The sequence below is a fragment of the Porites lutea genome, chromosome 8, assembly GCF_958299795.1.
Source record: "Porites lutea chromosome 8, jaPorLute2.1, whole genome shotgun sequence".
NCBI classification, from domain to species: domain Eukaryota; kingdom Metazoa; phylum Cnidaria; class Anthozoa; order Scleractinia; family Poritidae; genus Porites; species Porites lutea.
Window position 1 is genome coordinate 13,447,851 of NC_133208.1, and position 20,307 is coordinate 13,468,157.

Here is a 20,307-nt window from a genome sequence, read left to right on the forward strand (position 1 = left end):
GGTTTTTTCCCGCAGCTTGACACTCGGCGGCGGTTGCATGTTTTCCCAAACTTGGTATAACGGTTTTTTTTTTTTATTTCTTACATCAGTGAAAGCAGCCAATTGAACAATTACTGACACCTTAGGGTGTGGGAGTTGTCTTTAAGCTAAATGAATATCCATCGTTATGAAATAGATGTTTTTAAAGTAGCTTGCTAAGTCTAGGATAGGGTAGTATTTGAAGGGAAACTGAATGGAAGTTTTGAAAACTTATTGCCTAGGGTAGGGAATTTTTAGAGAAGGGCTCTTTAATTTGAGTGAGCATTATCTGTTGTAGTATAGAACTTCCAGTGCCCCAGCGAGACAGTACTACCTAAAAATGTTCAATGTGTCCCCTGGGCATAGGTACTTGGTAGTTTGGAGCCCTTAATCGAATACATCATGCCTTGGAAACTGAAACGGGTTTATGACTGTAGAAAAAAGAGACATTAAAAAATGTACATATTAGAGAAGCAAACGTGGTTAAATAAATTGCCATAATAAATTGTTAACGGTAAAGGTCAAGATAGAGATTTGTAAATAAATGCTGGGTGCACGAAGTTTCTTCAGGATGATAAAGCGCCCCCTAAATGCTGATATTGCATGAATATCCATGGTTGTTATACCGAAAAAAGGACTACATCTGATCTATGCACCCAGCGGGGGTACTCCGCATTTAAAGTGACTTGGATGATCGAAGGATGTTTTTGGGTCTTAAATTTTCGATTCCAGGAATTTTTGGGGTAGGAAAATTTCCAAGTATTTTTTGGGTGGCTTAAATTAAGTAGGGTTTTTGGGGGTATACAAAACTAGCTGAGGATTCGTGGTATAGCGCCCGCGTATCCCAACGGCGTAGTTCTGCGAATAAAATACAACCAAACTTGTTTTGCAGCTGTTTAATATTTAACGCATTACATTGCATTTAGCAATTTTTAAGGCTCGGAAATTCAGCACGGGATTTTTTGGGGAGTTAATTTTTGGTTCACGGATTTTTTGGGTTTTGTTGGAATCCCTAGGGATTTTTTTTGAGTTTTGATCTTTGCCCATATTCGATCATTCCCGTCACTTGAAAGTCTGAGTACCCCCGCCCCGCCCCCTGGGACTACGCATGCGCTAGTAACTTGACCATACCTGTTTTTATCAGGAAGTGGAGAGTTGCGCATTGGAGAGCGGAGGGAAAAAAGCGGATGAAAACAAGAGGGAGTCCAAAGAAAAATTTAAAACAATGCTTTAAAGCAAAATTTTGGAGGGATAACAATGAGTATTATGGTGTTTTTGAATAAGGCCTATGAAGGAATGTTTGCTGACCTGTGTCCACAGGATAACCACACAAGAAAGTTGTTGAATCAGCGCTACTTCCGGGACTACTAAGATATGGGGAGCTTGCTTCACTCATCATTTCATCAACCAACTGTTAAGGTACAAAAACAACTTGAAGTTAAATGTAGACATTTACCTTCTCAGAAATGAAGGAACTAGCCAGGTTCTCAAGGTATGCTCTAGATGTGTGGTAAGGAACGTCCACATTTTTTTATCATGTTTCATTACAAAGATAATTGAACCAAAATTTGAAATTGTAACTGAAACGCCAAAACTGATGGTTAAACATTTGATGGAAAAAACTGCGAAAGCCTATGGCAACTCTGATTCTGCAAGCCATCGGCCAAAACGCTGCCCTTTCAGAAACCACGATCCTTGTATCGCCTCATGGAAAGGAATTCAAGACTGGATTTTGAACTCCCCACCGTGGATGGGATTCCAGATATTGGAATCCGAATTTTTGTTACTCTTGGATTCCAGATTCCAATTGTTGGGGGAATCCGGATTCCTTGAGCTGTTTTCCAGATTCCGGATTCCACAAGCAAAAATTTCCCTGATTCCGACATCAGAGGGCGACTTGTACCTTGGACGCCGCTATCAATGTTTTAAAGTTCATGCCGTTCAAAGACGTTATTTATAAGCGGTTAATCGTTGCAGTTGTTTCCTAGTGTCAGCCATCTTACCGTAACTATTTCCACGTCTTCGTCACTCATGCAGTTTCTGCTGGCTTTAAACACAGGAGACGAAATGTCATACGGTTCAAAGGATGGATATACAGGCTGAAATGGAGATAAAGATGCAAACTTAACTATTGAGCTGAGAGGATCAAATGAAACCAGGTCTTGCAATATGCAGTGTCTAGGACACTCTGTTCCACCTTGACTTTCATATGAGAACGATACAATTTGATACTGATTTTTGTCTTCCTGTTTTTATGTGGAATAAAAGAACCTACGCTAGCCATGCAGTAAGAGCCTGAATATAGCTCTACGGTAACTTCCGGTTTACCGGAAATCATTATCATTTCGAAGTCTTTCTTCCTCGTGTTTGTTTTGTTTGTCAGGTTATAATATAAACAAGTTGTTTCCTTTAGTGATTAGAACGCCTTGATAACAAGCAAAATTGAATCGGACTGTGTATTATTGACAGCATCTAGGATGTGGTTTATCGCCGGTACCGACTGCCAGTGAGCGTTTCTAGAGCGTTACTAATAGACTTTCTAAGAAATAGGAATCTTTTACAATAATATTTTCCCCAGAAGGGCCATTGTCAAATGTCGGCCGCTCAGTGTGCTTAGATAACTTGTACTATATGGCTCTAAGAAATCATAAACTTATTTAGAAACAGAAACGATAGCAGAGCGAAGTACCCCGAGTGCTGTTTATCCTTGAAGAAAAGGTTACCTAGACGATTGCTTCTTCTAAGGGTAGGTAGAATTTTGACTTGATTGTTCGAAGAAATTTCATACATATGCAAGAAAGAATCAAGGAAACGATGAAGTGTCGGTAGACAGTGAAAAAATCAAAATATTGGTCTTTTTGATTTCGATTCAGGCCACTAATATTCAGTAAAGTATTTGCTTCTTAAAAGTCGCGAATACTTTAACCCAGTTTTATAACATAAACTTTCATCGTCGTTTACGGTTTAGTTAAAACGTTTCTAGGAATATCAGTTTCACTCATGCCTTTTCTCTTGCCAATAATTAAAACGTTACAACAGGTATTATTTAGAAAAAATTCTATCAGAATGAGGCAACATAAAGCCCGTATGCAGTTAATACGAGGAACCAACTGCTCGGCGACGGAGCCCGGATAGAAAGCTCCGGCTTCTCCGGGTCAATGATGATCGATTGGCTATTTCGAACATTGGTTATATTACAGTATTGTAATCCCTGGCTTTATAAATAACTTTTGAGGGTTGATTGAGCTTTCGTAAGTTATTAAAGAGCAGCTTCTAACTTACAAAAAAACACTTACTTTATCAAACAAAGGCAAAGAATATGTTTGTTCGTTTCGTTAATTTGCATATAATGTCCATGTGGCTTTTTGTAGCTTTAGCCAATTTTCTCAGTGGTTTAGACAAGAAAAAAAAATGTTGTGTGTGATGAAACCATTTTTAATAGGTTGTTAAATTTTGAACTAAGGCCACAACATTGTTTTTCCGAAAGTAGTGGTTCAGAATATGAAGGTACTGTTGAGCATCTGAACCCTAACAACAACATAGTCGTTGGCACAATGTAGGTCCGTATTGCGTGTATGAAGGTGCTACAACAGGATTGAAGTAGCTGACGCGCCTTAGGACCAGCACAAACGCCCAAACAAAAGAAACAAAAGAAAGAAAGAGAAACGAAGACACTCTTGAGCAAATAATTAATTATATAAGTTGTAGTTTATCGAAAATGTCTTTTGTATGATGTGAAGTAAAAGTGAAAGAAATATATATCAGTCATAAGGATTGAATTTTGCCCATGACAAGTAAACGAAAACAGCAATTGGATAAATAATAAATCATGCAAACTTACTTGAGGAGGAAAGGTAAAAGACAAATGAGATCCTGTGAATCTTGAGGGGTGACGAGGCTCACTCCCCTTGAGATCATGCTGCAACCTTAAACGATCTAAACATGATAATAAGCGAACTCAATTGTCAACACCAACAATACCTAGTTATCAATCTTATCCAATTTTTAGAATATTAATTATGGATAATGATGCTGCACGTTAAACCAATGGATGTTTCAAGAACCGCTTTGAAGGCGCCACAAGAAATTATTGTTTAGTAGCTTTCAATTGAATAGTCACACTAGAATTTTACCCATTCTGACTCAAATCACTCAAAAGTTAAAAGCACACAGACCATAGGAAGGTATTGCTCACAAGCATTTACTGATTTGAACTGTCCCGCTTTAGATTTTATCCACAGACTCAGTTGGGACCACCTTTTAAGGCGTATACAGCGTGAATAGTGTCACAGTACAGTACTGTTAGGTATCTTTCATAGAGTCATACTTTGAGATTTCATCCACAGACTTAAAAGTTAGAACCACCAAGTACAGCGTAATAAATGGTACCACAGGAAAGTGCTGCTCAGAAGCTTTCATTTGAATTGTCATACTGTTGGATTTCATTCCCAGACTCAAAAGTTGAAACCATCCGGCGTGTACAGATCATAAAAAGCACCACAGGAGTATAATGGCCAGTAGCTTTCATTTGAATTGTCTTAGTTAAAGGTTTACTCGCATGGCTTAAATGCTCGAACTCTCTGGTAAAACGAAACTGTACCAAAGGAAAGTATGGTTCAGATTTAATTTCAAAGTTGACACCTTAGGATTTCACTTACAGACACAAAATTAGAACCATCTTGTACAACATAACAGACAGCACCACAGGAGAGCACTATTCAACAGCTTTACACGATACGATTTCATGCACAGATTTAAAAGTCAGAACTAACTTAGCCTGTACAGCATCATGATAAACATCACCAGAGGAAAGTACCTCTCATTAGGTTTAACTCACTGCAGAATTTCATTCACAGTGACTCAAAACTGACATTCACCGACTGTGCAGCGTTATAAACAGCATCACATATACAGAAATGTACTGCACAAAACCGGGTTAGCCTTTATTTGAATGGTCAGACAAACTTTAGGGTATACAGTCTAGATTATAAGGATAGAACTATCTTGGACACCATCATACAGTAAATCTCGCGAGTAAGTTAGGCTAAAATTTGCCAGTTAGGCCCCCTCTATGCAACCTGTTTAGGCTTAAATTTGAAACAGGTTCATATTTTCTAAAATCCATAACTAAGAATTCTGTACACTTAAGCAAATAAGATAAGATAAGATATCCAGGGTACTCTTTGGAGACATACGCGCCTTATCACTCCAACTGCTATGTCAGTATTATGGTTTGCAAATTTTATATAAAGAATAAGCTGAATACCACTAAATCAATATTAGCTTTTAGTACTTGTATTTTTTTTTTAGAAAAAAAACCCTGAAGAACCTATTTACCTAGATAGCCTAAATTTGTACTAATTCAGTACCATGTAAAAACCTGTTTAGCCTAACTTGGGAAAATGTTGTTTCTTACTCACAGGTGTGTACTGTAGCATGTTATATTAACTACGTGGAATCTCCAACCGCAAAGATCATTCATTAAACGATCATCTCATCATTCTTGTTCCCAACCTTTTTTTGAAAAGAAAAACTTTTCATTTCATAAATACCTAATAACCAATCTTATCCAGACTGTTCTTTCCTTGAGGGGTTGCGTTTTTGTGGAGAAAGGGAAATGGTCAACCCGAAAACAAGTGTATTGTACCTCTAGTTAACGTGTTCAAGCAGAAAAAAGACCCCTTAGACGATATTTAGACAATTCTTATTCATCGAATGACGCGTGCCGGCATGGATTTTTATTTTTATGAAAGCGAAATACATGCTGACCGCACGGCACGTTCCATGAGGGAATTAATTCCATGATAATTCTAAGACGGTTGCTGGTTCAAGGTCATCGTTTGTGCAAAAAATGGAAACATCCACTCTTGTTTCAAACATTTTGTATTATGGAAAGGATGTGAAACTGACGTGACTGAGGTTATTTTCTGTCTGGTTCAAATCGCCCTTTCTGTTGTAAGAGAGATAAGCCTTGGACAGTCCTGCGTGCCCCTTGGTGTCATGCCCATAAATTAATTAAGTAATTTTTTTTTGATTTTCTTTCGTTCTAATAATTGACCAAAACTCTAACATCCCGAAATAACTGCTATTTGTAATTTTCTGTATGAGTTTACTATCGATTGTGATTCATTTCTTCGACAGATTGAAAAATTTTATACCCCATCCATCACTTCATCAGCACGCACGGGAGAGTACGACTCACATTACTTAGAACGGAAAAATGGTTGTAAGGATTTCACATCGACCAAAAACATAGAGCCGTTTTTTAGACGTTATAAAAATACTAAAAACACGTGCACATTTGAATGGTGACATTTTATTGTTCCATCCACAAATTAAAAACTATTAAGCTGCACATACCTGGTACAGCATAACAAAGACAACTACCGGAAAGTACGTGCACGCATGATATTGATTTACGAAGGACGTTATTGAGTCACGCTCTATGCTTTCCCTGAATGCGCACCATACCACGCTGGGTCCACTCTTTACGAATTTCCCTGGTCGTTTTTTTATTAGCTTTAGCTCTGAGTTCGTTGGCAACTATTTGCAAACAAGACATGCTTTGTTTGTATAGGTGGTTTTTTTCACGTTACGTCATCGCCGCGCATGCTGGTGGACGGTAAACAAAAGATCGTTTGTCCATCAGCATTTGTTCATTTCAGCATTGTTATTTGTGTCTCCCGAGATTGCATCAGAAACCACCTATGGGCCGAAAGAAACATGGAGACAGAGAATGGAAAACGCTAACATCTTCCTCTAACTATAATATCATTACGTTGCTAACAGTGAGCTATTACAAACTTAACAGTTATCGCATTCCGGTAGCATCTTTGGGTTCCAAATCCCTTACCTCTTCCTCGAACTGGCCGCATTTTGTAAATTGTGTAAGCATCCTTTCCACGGGGACAACTCTCTTCGCGAATCTCCTTAATATCTGGTAAGGCATTCAAAGCACATCTAAAATTTGTCTTCCACTTTCGAGGATCAGGCAGGTCCCTTCCTTCTTTGTATTTTCCTGTATATGTGGCCCAGGCTCTAAATAGAGCGGCATCATCTTTTTCAGACCAGCCATGCCGAGAGCCGTGTTTCCAAGGGATTCGAAAGGTTCGCTGCCTCGGGTCTCCTTCCCATTTTAAGCCATACAAGCCCGCATCGATCATCTCTTTGAGCCAGTCGCGAAGACGAAGCTTTTTACGTTGGTGCATCCTCTGAAAATGTTTAATTCAACAGTTTAGGCTAGACACCGAAGAGAATGCAGCATGATTTGGGTAATGCGTTTTTCAAGCATTTTATTTTGGAGAACACCAGTTATTGGAAGACTCCGATCAGGGAGAGCTAACCTCAGCCCGAGCTAAAACGCCATTGGACTACTTAGTAAATTTGCATATCATTTCTTATAAGCTCAAACTTAAAATTTGCGAATGAAGCGTAACACGAAATAGATAGAGCATGATGGGGTCATCAGATGTTTGCAAAGTTTTCAAAAAACTTTACTAGTACTAGTAAATATATTTTTAGCAAAAAACTTTACCAGTGAAAGTTAAAGAGACTAATTCAATAAATTACATAATGTAGACTAAATAAATGGACAAACCGGCAAAAACGAAATGACCTTTTAGCGAGAAAATGCATTTATTAGTATTTAAATAATATATACTAATATATGGTAAAAACAGGCAAAAAAAGAAATGACTTTTTAGCGAGAAAATGCATTTATTAGTATTTAAATAATATATACTAATATATGGAAAAAACAGGCAAAAAAGAAATGACTTTTTAGCGAGAAAATGCATTTATTAGTATTTAAATAAAATATACGAACAAATGGAAAAACGGACAAAAAAGAAATGACTTTTTAGCGAGACAATGCATTTATTAGTAGTTAAATAAAATATACTAACTAGGGGTACCTTCCGGCAAGTGCCAACGAAGCGAATTCGTTTATCTTTTGTGGAATGTGCCTATTCAAATCTTCGCGATATGTATATATATATACATATATTTTTTTTTTCATAATTTTAGAGGTTTAAAATGGATTCCGCTATAGAAAAGGATGGCATCCAACTTCAAAACAACAACTTTGGCACACTCTAGGCTTTCACTTTTATTAAACAATAACAACATAGCCTGAAGTTTTGTTGGTAAATCATGAGCAAGTTAGCACTTATGTTTCATGGAAAATTCCATTGTATCAAAACTATAAACGTAAGAAAGAAAAATATAGTTCAAATAAGGCCTTTGACTGCTGAAATTAAAAATAATAATTAAATTCCGAACAGAGCGTCATCGGGGATAAAAAAAAATATATTTCGTGTAGTAATATACATAAGAAAAAATTGGTGTAAATTAAACTGTGTGAAAAGCGCAAGAATGGGGCGGAATGTATCAGAGGTATAAAAATATGAACTTGAATAAAATACAAAGATCTAATGAGCGAGTGTCACAGGACAAAGATTCTCTTGACAGGCATAATTATGATAGTCTTCAAAACAAAAGGTTCGCAAGTTCGTTGTATTCCTCACGGTAGTTTTGGGCTGTCTCAATGTAAATCGAGCTGCAAAAAAACATGCTGGTTGACAAAAGCTAAAGACATGACTAAATTCCCAAAAAAAATCCGCAAATACGTTGCATTCCTCACGGGAGGTGAAGTTTGGCTCAATGTAAATCGACCTGCGAAGAACACGCTGGTTCTGATATAAGTTTTGAGAATATAACCCTATTGCCTTGATCAACTACCGCTTAAAATTCAGTTCACAAAGGAAAAGAGAACACGGAAAACCCTGGTTCTGAGTCGAGAAGCGAACACGCTGCCTCCTTATAAATGGAGCTGCAAAGAACAAGCTGGTTCTGACAAAAATTTTAGCGTAAAACCCTATTCCTTGATCAGCTGCTGTTTTAAACGCAATTTATAAAGCAGACCAGAGCACTAATAGCCCTTTCAAACGAGAAATCGTATTAAAGCTTGCTCACCTGTTAGGGCCTCTTGAACAGACAACGAACAGCTGCACACTGAATCACCCAATTTTCGGACCACGCGTTGTAAATACAAGACCATGACGTCACTAACCAAATTTGGGGTTTAACTTTCACCCAGATATGGTCAAAAATGCAAATTTTAGAGGGTTACGCAGAATTTGAGAGGTTTTGCCTACATCGTGCGGGATTATAAATCTGCCGCCGATTCAACCTCGCTTCTTAGCTCGGTTGCCTCGTCAGCAATAAATGGAAAAACGGGCAAAAAGAAATGATTTTTTAGCGAGAAAATGCATTTATTAGTATTTAAATAACGTATAATAATGAAAGGAAAAGGCATTTTAGACAGAAAAGGAACGGACAAAACAGTTCGAAAGCAGGAGAGAAAGAAAGCCACTTTCTACTGTTCTTTTGTCTCACTTAACAGGAGGTACTTAGTGGAAGTTTCAATTGGTAATTTGTTCTTCCTGTGTGATTGTGAAACCCCGGTTTTGGCCGCACGTACCCTTTACTTCCTCCTAAATTTATAATATTTTTCCTCTGAGTCTCTATCTTTCGTGGGGTCATCAGATGTTTGCAAAGTTTTCAAAAAACTTTACTAGTACTAGTAAAAATATTTTTAGCAAAAAACTTTACCAGTGAAAGTTAAAGAGACTAATTCAATAAATTACATAATGTATACTAAATAAATGGACAAACCGGCAAAAACGAAATGACTTTTTAGTAAGAAAATGCATTTATTAGTATTTAAATAATGTATACTAATATATGGAAAAAACCGGCAAAAAAGAAATGACTTTTTAGCGAGAAAATGCATTTATTAGTATTTAAATAATATGTACTAATATATGGAAAAAACCGGCAAAAAAGAAATGACTTTTTAGCGAGAAAATGCATTTATTAGTATTTAAATAATATATACTAATATGTGGAAAAAAACGGCAAAAAAGAAATGACTTTTTAGCGAGAAAATGCATTTATTAGTATTTAAATAAAATATACGAACAAATGGAAAAACGGACAAAAAAGAAATGACTTTTTAGCGAGACAATGCATTTATTAGTAGTTAAATAAAATATACTAACTAGGGGTACCTTCCGGCAAGTGCCAACGAGGCGAATTCGTTTATCTTTTGTGGAATATGCCTATTCAAATCTTCGCGATGTGTATATATATATATATATATATATATATATTTTTTTTTTTCATAATTTTAGAGGTTTAAAATGGATTCCGCTATAGAAAAGGAATGCACCCAACTTCAAAACAACAACTTCGGCACACTCTAGGCTTTCACTTTCATTAAACAACAACAACATAGCCTGAAGCTTTGTCGGTAAATCATGAGCAAGTTAGCACTTATGTTTCATGGAAAATTCCATTGTATCAAAGCTATAAACGTAAGAAAGAAAAAAATAGTTCAAATAAGGCCTTTGACTTCTGAAATTAAAAATAATAATTAAATTCCGAGCAACAGCGTCATCGGGGATAAAAAAAAATATTTCGTGTAGTAATATACATAAGAAAAAATTGGTGTAAAGTAAACTGTGTGAAAAGCGCAAGAATGGGGCGGAAAGTATCAGAGGTATAAAAATATGAACTTGAATAAAATACAAAGATCTAATGAGCGAGTGTCACAGGACAAAGATTCTCTTGACAGGCATAATTATGATAGTCTTCAAAACAAAAGGTTCGCAAGTTCGTTGTATTCCTCACGGTAGTTTTGGGCTGTCTCAATGTAAATCGAGCTGCAAAAAAACATGCTGGTTGACAAAATAAAGCTAAAGACATGAATAAAATTCCAAAAAAAAAATCCGCAAATACGTTGCATTCCTCACTGGAGGTGAAGTTTGGCTCAATGTAAATCGACCTGCGAAGAACACGCTGGTTCTGATATAAGTTTTGAGAATATAACCCTATTGCCTTGATCAACTACCGCTTAAAATTCAGTTCACAAAGGAAAAGAGAACACGGAAAACCCTGGTTCTGAGTCGAGAAGCGAACACGCTGCCTCCTTATAAATGGAGCTGCAAAGAACAAGCTGGTTCTGACAAAAATTTTAGCGTAAAACCCTATTCCTTGATCAGCTGCTGTTTTAAACGCAATTTATAAAGCAGACCAGAGCACTAATAGCCCTTTCAAACGAGAAATCGTATTAAAGCTTGCTCACCTGTTAGGGCCTCTTGAACAGACAACGAACAGCTGCACACTGAATCACCCAATTTTCGGACCACGCGTTGTAAATACAAGACCATGACGTCACTAACCAAATTTGGGGTTTAACTTTCACCCAAATATGGTCAAAAATGCAAATTTTAGAGGGTTACGCAGAATTTGAGAGGTTTTGCCTACATCGTGCGGGATTATAAATCTGCCGCCGATTCAACCTCGCTTCTTAGCTCGGTTGCCTCGTCGGCAATAAATGGAAAAACGGGCAAAAAGAAATGACTTTTTAGCGAGAAAATGCATTTATTAGTATTTAAATAACGTATAATAATGAAAGGAAAAGGCATTTTAGACAGAAAAGGAACGGACAAAACAGTTCGAAAGCAGGAGAGAAAGAAAGTCACTTTCTACTGTTCTTTTGTCTCACTTAACAGGAGGTACTTAGTGGAAGTTTCAATTGGTAATTTGTTCTTCCTGTGTGATTGTGAAACCCCGGTTTTGGCCGCACGTACCCTTTACTTCCTCCTAAATTTATAATATTTTTCCTCTGAGTCTCTATCTTTCGTGTGTTGCAGCCCTATACAAGGTAATTTAATTATTGTAACTACTCAGCTCGTTTAGTTCTATTTGCTATTCTGAGTACTTTTTTGCCTGATCTCTTTTAATTTAAGCTGTTCTTGTAAGTTTTAAGTTGGCAAAATAAAAAGGTTGGTTGGTTGGTTGTTGTCGTTGTTGTTGTTATTCCGGTGGGCGGGATCTCTAGTCTACCCAGAAGAAAAGCTGTGTTTTTTCTCAGTGACGCTGTTCGCTTCCACATTTCCCCTTCCCCGGCCTAGTCCATTTCTTTGCAGGTAAGAAAAATTAAAGGAGGCTGGTTTTTTTGGTGCATTAGAGAACGGGATTTAAAGAAATGTAAAGAGACGTTAATTTACCTCTTTTGAAATTGCGTTATTTCCCATAAACGTTACCCTGTAACAACACCCACCTTTTGGAAACACCAGACAACTTTGAATGGCCATGAAAGAGGTTAAATATAGGCTTCACAAAATGCGCTCATCCCCATTCTTCCGTTTCGAAATCCACAACCAACAACACTGACTAGATATGAACAACAAGAGATCAGAACAATTATAAGGCAAATACCCTGCACCCATGTAATCATTAACAACTTTTAAATATAACGGGGCAACGAATGCAACCAGGAACAAAGCTGTTACTGATGTTTGGGTAAACGTGAATCTTACTTTGCTGGTCCATAAATGTAATCAATTGTCTCCCGGGGTCTGCTAGAGACATCGAGTAAAGCTATATTTCTCGCTAACAAGTCAAGCCTTTTTCGCCCGTTCCACCATTTACTAGTAAATAGTGTCAAGATACTAGTAAATGAGAATCTCGCTAAAAAGTCACGACTTTTTCGCCCGTTTTACAATTTACTAGTAAATAGTGTGTCAGACACTAGTGAACGAAAATCTAGCTGAAAGGTCAAACCCTCTGCCCATTCCACAATTTACTAGTAATTAGTATCACGATACTAGTAAATGAGAATCTCGCTAAAAAGTCACGACTTTTTCGCCCGTTTTACAATTTACTAGTAAATAGTGTGTCAGACACTAGTGAACGAAAATCTAGCTGAAAGGTCAAACCCTCTGCCCATTCCACAATTTACTAGTAATTAGTATCACGATACTAGTAAATGAGAATCTCGCTAAAAAGTCACGACTTTTTCGCCCGTTTCAGAATTTACTAGGAAATAGTGTCAAGATACTAGTAAATGAGAATTTCCCCAAAAGGTCAACCCTTTTTCGCCCATTCCACCATTTACTAGTAATTAGTGTCAAGATACTAGTAAATGAAAATCTCGCTAAAAGGTCATGTCTTTTTCGCCCATTCCACCATTTACTAGTAAATAGTGTGAAGATACTAGTAAATGAAAATCTCGCTAAAAATTCATGCCTTTTTGGCCCGTTTTACCATTTATGGGTAAATATAATTTATATACTAGTAAATGAAAATCTCGCTAAAAGGTCAAGCCTTTTTCGCCCATTCCACAATTTATTAGTATAATTTACTTATATACCATGAAATGAATTTCGCGAAAAGTCATTTCTTTTTTGCCCATTTTTCCATTTATTAGTATACAGTAATATTGAGAAAATCAAAGAAAAAATATTTTTCACTGTTAAAGAATTTTGCAAAAACTTTTTTTACTAGTACTAGTAAAGTTTTTTAAAAACTTTGTAAAAATATGAATTCCCAGCATGATGTAAGGTGTGGCCCCGGCATGGAAGTTTATAAAACGAAAATCATTATGGAGATTATTGTAATCATGAGTCAGTTAAAGGAATCCACGCTCACAGTTTTCCCCGAAAACGCGTGACAAAAAAGCAATGGAACTCCGCAACACGGTAAGCGTGGACGCAGTAAGAAGCGTGCCATCCTGCTTTTTAACACCCAAGTGACCAATCAGGACGCGGAGCAGCCCGTTGGCAAAAAGCCGCGCATGACCTAACGTTACCTAAATACTTGCAGCTGTTGGCTGTTTGTATTCTCGCACAAAAATGTTAATTAAGCAATAGACCACACTTTCTATGGGTTTACCGGCGTGATAACCCACGCGGGATGTTGGGAGAACACGAGAAAAGCTTGTAAATCACGAGCCGAAGGCGAGTGATTTACAAGCTTTTCGAGTGTTCTCCCAACATCCCAAGTGGGTTATCACGCCGGTAAACCCATAGAAAGTGTGGTCTATTGCTTTTATAAAATAACTTTTAATAAAATGGAGTCTTTTAGGTAAAAAATATGATTTTAGTACCGTGATCAAGTCATGTCTTCTCTCTAAAGTCATCATAAGCCAATCACGACTCACGATTTAATAGCGCTAAACTTTCTCAAAACTCAGTTCAGTCAAACAACAAACAGCAGCACTTCAAAACACGAGTTTTTGCACTCATTACATGATAACTTATGAAAGCTGTGGACGCAGTAAGAAGAGTGCCATCCTGCTTTTTAACACCCAAGTGACCAATCAGGACGCGGAGCAGCCCGTTGGCAAAAAGCCGCGCATGACCTAACGTTACCTAAATACTTGCAGCTGTTGGCTGTTTGTATTCTAGCACAAAAATGTTAAAAACAGTTATGACAGTGGTTACATACTTTCGAACCTACTATAGTTGTGTGCGGTATTTTTATTCTGCAAATGAGGGCTTAGTTACAAGTCAACTGGGTGATGAATAGACATCTTACTTCAAGCAAAATCCGTTCTTGCCACGAACTAAATACATATAATTAGCTTTAATAAAAAAAAAATTTTGTGCGATTACTCCACCGTTTAGAGATAGAGTACTTAAATAAACCTTACGAAACCTGCAGTTGTGGCCACTGCCGCGGAAAAAGAATTACAGGGCAATTCTGTGGAAAAAAGGGGAAGTCGGATTTAAAGCCTTTTACAGTCTAATTGTGTTTTTGTTTAGAATCAGCTTAAATGTCAGTTTGCGTTTTCTGTTTGCGTTTTCTGTTTTTCCATCCTTCTCGCCTTGTTTAGCGAGTCTTATAACAATATCAAGGAAGTTTATTCAAATCAACAAATTAATTAATGTTGCACTGCCACATGTAAGGCTGTGGTTAGTGTGAGTTTGCGCTATATACCTTCTTGGTACAGATTGCAATTCAATGTTCACAGTGTAGTTAAATTCTTTGGCATTGGGTTTAGACCGGCTTAAAAAGGCTTTTTGTTGTTGTTGTTTTTTTTTAATTGTTTGTTTTTTGAGGCAGAGCCAAGTGTCAATAATCAGCTCTGGAAGTTTGGGCGTGATTCAGAAGTAAGAAGATAAAACAGGTAGAAAAATCATCTTTTCCACCCGACATCCGCAATCCTTGGTCCACTTTAGCCCTTAATTCAGCCTAGCCTACCTTCCTTCCGCCCTTGAGGTATACTTGGTTCAGTCTGAAGAATTATGATAATTCATCTGTTTATTGATTTGAGGAATTAAATTTGATATCGGTTATTCCTTTACAAGGGAGTTTACAACGGCTGCCAAATGAATAAGTTTAGAAATGCTGATCCCAGTTGTGCATGCTCCTGACAAACACGATCACTAACGCAGGACGTAACCTACAAAATGAACGACGCACTTAAGAAATTTGGGATTGCGTTGTTTGGTCAGCTCTTTCAGGGCCTTGTGCTAGCATAATTTCGGTAATAAATGAGTGTTTTGTTCAGTTCTTATTATTTATTATTTATTTTTTAGGCACCTTTATCATCCGATATCGGATACTACTTAATTAACCTTTCCCTTTCTGTGTGTCCAAAGGGCGAGAAAATGGGGCGGCCGTTCCTCGGGCCGAGACTCGAAGTAGCCCGCAATCTTTAATTTCAGTACAGAACTAAAACGTAGATGCCTTAAGAAATAGTTGAGCACCAATTCAGGGTCCTAGTATAGTCATTCAGGGTCCTAGTATTAATAAATTGAAGCCCGGTTGTTTTTTTTGTCCTGAAGCACCGGTGTCCCTTAGTTTTTGGGGGCCTGATAACCTTGGCTCCTTTAGACTACGGGTAGTCCCCATTTTTTCCTGGAATAGTAGAGCGAGCGAAACGCGAGCGCGCGTGAAAAATCACCTCATTATAACTAGATGATACTTCTGCCCGTAGGTAACTGCCTTTGTGGCGATGATATACGCATCCAAGCCTGCTCTTGACTGACGTCTGATCTTGTGATAGACTATTTAAAACCTGTGGTTAAAACGTCTTAAGAATGTTTACATTATGTAAATCTTGTATACTCGCTTAATCCTGACTAGGAAGTTTTTTTCACTGTCCATTATAAACATGTATAAAGAGGTGTTTAAAAAACTGTCTGCATGCTAGAAGTATATATAGCCTCTTGATACCCTCAAATTAAAGATTTATTGTCCAAAATGCAGGTGAATTTCAATGGAGTTCCAATTCTTTATCATGACTGCTTCCAAGTTTAAAAAGTGGAAGATAACTTCGTCATCGTGTTTTCATATTTTTCCCTAAATGTCGCGTAGGGAAGTTTCATGGTGAGAGTCGCGTGCAGTGGAAGTCATACCAAAAAGTAAATATGATGCACGTGCAGGACTGTTATTTTGCTGCCGATACAGTGGGGTGGAACCTCGTTGCAGTCGCGGTTGCTTAAGCTTTCTATAGGTATCAGTTATTTCGCAATGTACAGTAGGAGAACTTGGTAAACTACTGAACGGGAAAAAATTGCCAGCGTGACCAAAAAAGGCTGTAAGATGCTTTAAGATGAACGATGTATTGACCTGGATTTTCAAACGGAAACGCCTTTAGTTTTTAGCATGATGTGGCTTTTTTAACCAGACGTATTCTATATCGTCGTCAGGGGGTGTTATTTGGTCGATGAAACACAAACTGCGGAAGATCGTTAAAGAATAAACGGCAGGAAACTAGGTGACGCGCAACTGACAGTGATGAATCTGCTCATTGAACGCCTTAGGCCTAGGCGAACGAACCAAACTTAGTGAGCTAAGTTCATGAAAACTTCGACGTTAGGATCAGTTAAAGGAACAGTATCCCGTTACTGCGCATGCACCAAACTTTGATTTTTGGACAGGATGTCGCGAAATCAAAAGATGCGAGGAGAGTAAGAGAATCTTGAAAAATCCGTTTGCATCGCGCTTGGCCGGGTTCAATACGACACTAAAACTTCTCAGGATTATAGATCAATGATATATTGTTCCTGTTAAGTTTCGATTTGGGCAAAATCTGGATTTTTTGGCGTTACTTTTATTGCCGTTGGCCGGAGGACCAAAAGATTGGAAGCAGTTTGATGCCGATTGAAGGCTTATTTCTTCTACTAGCTTCCATACAAGCTCAGATAATTGTGAAAGGAATACGCAGAAATGAAACAGCAACAATAAAGACTGTAAGAAAGAAGCCGTTGAGACATTGATGTGACTGAGGAGATCTTGTGGAGGGGAGCTTCGTGAAGCAGAATGTTCTGCAACGACGCGTTAGTAAACTTTTAAATGAATCTCCCTACGGCCGACAAAATCAAACAAACAGGCGCTACATGTTTTGAAAAACTAGTGACATGAAATCATAATATCATTTTTGACTAACCTTTGTGATGATTCATAGCGTTGAGATTGCATTTTTATTTATGTCTTTCAAACGTTTGAGGCTAGAACGCGAGCAAATCAGGCAGATGTTACTGGACTTGGAGCGATTGACCTCTGACACGAGTTTCAAATTAGAAAATATGTTTTTAAAGCGAGCGGAACGAGATTTTCAGGTCGTGAGGCGGCCCAGCTAGCGATAAAATCGCGATGAGTCTTCGAACCGCGAGCCAAATTTTTATATAAGACGAAGGACTTCTTCGAAAGTCTAAAATATTACTTGAGAATATAAACAACAAATCTCTGTCGGCGGTGCGGTCCGGAAGGAAATCTTGTCGAGTCAATTTGACAGTTCTATTGTCTTTTGAAGAACAAACAGATGACGCTCGCGCGTGCGCATAATCGGGACACTGTTCTCTGACTTTGATCGTCCAACACGTTCTATCCGTCTGCCTAAGACAGATAGAACGTCTCAGGCGCGTTTAAAAATCGTCTCCGGGACAATAGTCGATCTTTACATTCAGCGAACTGCACTAATATATTCTAAAAATTTGTATGATGATGAAAATTTATGAAAATTGGTTTTGGTTCTGGTTCAGTTGATTGGTTTGACGCGTCCTAAGTTCGACGTCTGAACTAACAGACGATCTTAACTTAATTTAGATTGTCGCAAATTAGAGTTTGGTTCGTCTCATAAAAAGTTCGACGTTGGGCCTGGGCCTTAGTTACGATGATATCGCGTTAGCCTAAGGAAACGATACTAGGGATACGTCCACACGAAAGCTAATATCGCTTCAGGCTACGTTTTTCCGAACAGGAAATCTTTGAACCGTTCGATTATATACGCTCATGACGTCCAAAGGAAGAACTAAAACGCGCAATTACCCTTTTACTATTGTCCTCTAGATAAGTTAAAAAGATCACTTGCAAACAGCCCTGTCACGATTGTTTGACGCACTCTTTTGTATCGCACAAAATTGTCTTTATCATTCAATTATTAGTATTTTGCTGAGGATTAAGAATTAATGGCTTAGAATGTAGGACTTTAACCCGAAAAACTTAAAAAATAGACTTAGTTTTCAAAACGCAGAAGCCTTCACTTACCTGCTATAGGAAGCTGTTCTAGCTTAAAAAAAGAAACGTAATTTGCTAAGAAAAATGAATTGTGTCTTTTCAGGTGTCATCACTTTGGTTTTACCTTTACTGGTAAACAAGGATTGTTCTGGCGGGAGTAACGCTTGAACTGGAGATTTCAATCTCCAAAAGAAAGGCATGCATCACCTCTTTGAAATCAGGATACCAGTGATCTGGAATTTTTCGAAAGGTTGATTCTAGACCGTGGAAAAAGGCTAACCGTAAAATTCAAATGATTGTGAACTACTTTTGCATGGTCCCTTCAGTAACTATAAAATCTCTTGTTAGCTTTCGATGGCAGATGAATTCAGTACCTGAACGGCCGATTGTGTTAGTAAGCCTCGGTACATGAAATCCCAAAGTGTTACTTAACATTTTTGTTGAGCTTTTTTTGTGGTGTATAATTCGATTCGTGAATGAAATTATGGAAACTAGAATTGTTACATGTACCATTGAATGCATATTAACTTTTCAGTCTGGAATGTCATGAAACCCGGAAAGCTACTGTCCAGCAGGTCTTTCTTTCATGTCAGAGGTTGAAACCAGAAAGCGTCACAGTTTAAATAACGGTTACGCTGAAGTATCCCTGATGTAATACTTTCCTGTGGCGTACTGTCTGTTCCTGGTACTACCTTTTAAGCTTTCCTGACTTGTTAGCCAGAAAAACTTCCCTGGCGTAGTCCTGTTAAAAATGTTTCTCTTTCTCTGGCTTACTAGTGAAAAACATGGTTACCATGTGACTTTTATATTAAGCAGTTTTGGATACAAAAATTGCTATGTAACACCCACGAATATTATATTTTAGCAACATCACGAATTCAAATGATTTCCTCATAATTTAAGCTTATAGATATCACGTATTTCCCTTGGCTTTTAATACTGATTTGTGCTCTGGAGTGTCTCCCTTCGACTTTTATTTTGCAACGGCCATCACGTTTAGTTCCTTATGAAATTCGCGGCATTTGTTTTTTCGTGTTCCTGATAAGCTGTACACTTTTAAAACACGCTAACAGGCGGAAGATTATCAGCTGCATGTCAGTAAAAAACAGATTTATTTATTTCCTCGATGTTAAATACTAAAAGAGTCATTTAGAAATGATAACAGCATTGAAAAATTCTTTCCCCAAGTCATTCTACTCCCGAATTGAAAAACGTGGCGCGCAAGTTATAAACGGCATAAGGGAGACACAAAATGTATTGATTCATGCAGTGCTTTGTAATTTATCTATCATGAGTTAAGGTAAGTTTTTTTAAAGGTAATCTTGTCCGACCTGATGAACTTGTAGAATGTGTTCTGAAACATCTCTTAAGCGGCTTTAAGAGTACAGGAGGGTCTCAATGGGGTGGTGGCTTTTACGGTTATCGGCTAAAATTTTGGTTCTTTTACGGCTATCGGTTAATTTTTTTCAGTTACGGTTAACAAAAAGTTAAAAATTAACTTCTTTTGTTTCAAAAAGTTAAATATTAATCAACCTGTATTTTTTGTATCTTTAAATCAAAATAAAGGTCTTTGGATCATCTCGGGATGAAACAACCTATTCTTTTGAAAAATTTTAACATTTGATAGATCATACTTTTTATAAAGTATTTCTCTTCTAATATAATTTTACACATAGAAATGTCAATAATCAATTTAAAAATAATCTTTGTGAAAAAGAAAAAGCAGACAAGCAAACGCCCAACTCAAGGCCAGGGTGCGACATTCATTATAACAGAAATGGCCGTTTTCACACTAGAGACGGATTATTTGTGTGAGACGGGTTATCCATTTGATGATTCGCGTCAGATAGGTAATACTTCTTAATTCGAAAATGGAATAGCCTTAATTTTGAGTAAACAATCCGCCTGACTTTATCCGTCAATTACGACGGACAGTTTGAAGACGGGATTATCCGTTCCAGATAGCCTGTGTAC

The 20,307-nt window shown here is 37.5% G+C and overlaps 1 long non-coding RNA gene and 1 pseudogene across 1 annotated transcript in view; one reads left to right on the forward strand and one right to left on the reverse strand.

Annotated features, from left to right (window-relative positions):
* LOC140946562 (uncharacterized) overlaps positions 1-2,112 on the reverse strand; it is a 2,173-nt gene extending 61 nt beyond the window's left edge. Inside the window, exons 1-3 of the long non-coding RNA XR_012166856.1 lie at positions 2,022-2,112; positions 1,327-1,429; positions 1-449 (exon numbers count right to left, since the gene is read on the reverse strand). The exon at positions 1-449 is cut by the window's left edge and continues 61 nt beyond it. This is a non-coding gene — a long non-coding RNA (uncharacterized lncRNA). The remainder of the gene's footprint in view (positions 450-1,326; positions 1,430-2,021) is intronic.
* Positions 1-20,307, forward strand: part of LOC140947001 (uncharacterized) — a 48,985-nt pseudogene that overhangs the window by 8,416 nt on the left and 20,262 nt on the right.